Source organism: Sturnus vulgaris, chromosome 2 (genome assembly GCF_052056855.1).
Source record: "Sturnus vulgaris isolate bStuVul1 chromosome 2, bStuVul1.hap1, whole genome shotgun sequence".
Lineage (NCBI taxonomy): Eukaryota > Metazoa > Chordata > Aves > Passeriformes > Sturnidae > Sturnus > Sturnus vulgaris.
The window spans coordinates 9,984,369-9,985,274 of NC_142244.1; positions in this window are offsets into that span (position 1 = coordinate 9,984,369).

A 906-nucleotide genomic window follows, 5' to 3' on the forward strand; every position below is an offset into this window, starting at 1 on the left:
GGCGCTGCCCCGCTGCCGGCTGGCTCCGAGAAGCGCTCCGAGCAGGGCGATGCCGGCCGGAGAGCGAGGGACGCACACCCAACTCCGCTGCTGCCCTCCGCCAGCTCCTCACTGCCCGCCGCCCTGCCTTTATCTGCTTCCCCAACGAGGCACCGCCCCCGCACCGCCCCCAGACCCTGCCCCAGCCCCTTCCCCAAACCCTGTCCCTGCCCCAGCCCCTTCCCCAACCCCTGTCCCAGCCCCGGATCCTGTCCCTGCCCCAGCTCCAACCCCAACCCCAGCTCCTGATTCTGTCCCTGTCCCAGACCCTGCCCTAGCCCTAACCCTAACCCCAACCCCAGCCCCTGTCCCTGCCCCTGTCCCAGCTCCAGATCCTGTTCCTGTCCCAGCCCCAGCCCCAACCCCAGCTCCTGATTCTGTCCCTGTCCCAGACCCTGCCCTAACCCCAAACCCAGCCCCTGATCCTGTCCCTGTCCCAGCCCCTGTCCCAGCTCCTGATCCTATTCCCGCCCCAACCCCAGCAGCCAACCCCAGCTCCTGATTCTATCCCTGTCCTTGTCCCAGCCCCTGCCCTAACCCCAACCCCAGCCCCTGTCCCAGCCCCTGATCCTGTCCCTATCCCATCCCCAGCCCCTCCTGTCCCAGCCCCTTCTCCGGAGAAGCACCGGCACAGGTACCCGGTGTGCAGACTCTTCCCGCTCCTGGTTGCCGGTCCTTCCCAGCCTCGCTGCCGGGTCATTTAGGGTTAGTCACTGTCCCAGGGACTTGGGAGCGTGATCCAGACCCAGATCTGTCAGTGTTTCATATCTGTTAAGGGCTTTGTAGACCTTCCTGGTCTGTATCTTCCCTAGGAAGAATAGAAATGTCCTGTTGCCAGCTTGAAAATGAGGGAATATATATATAAAT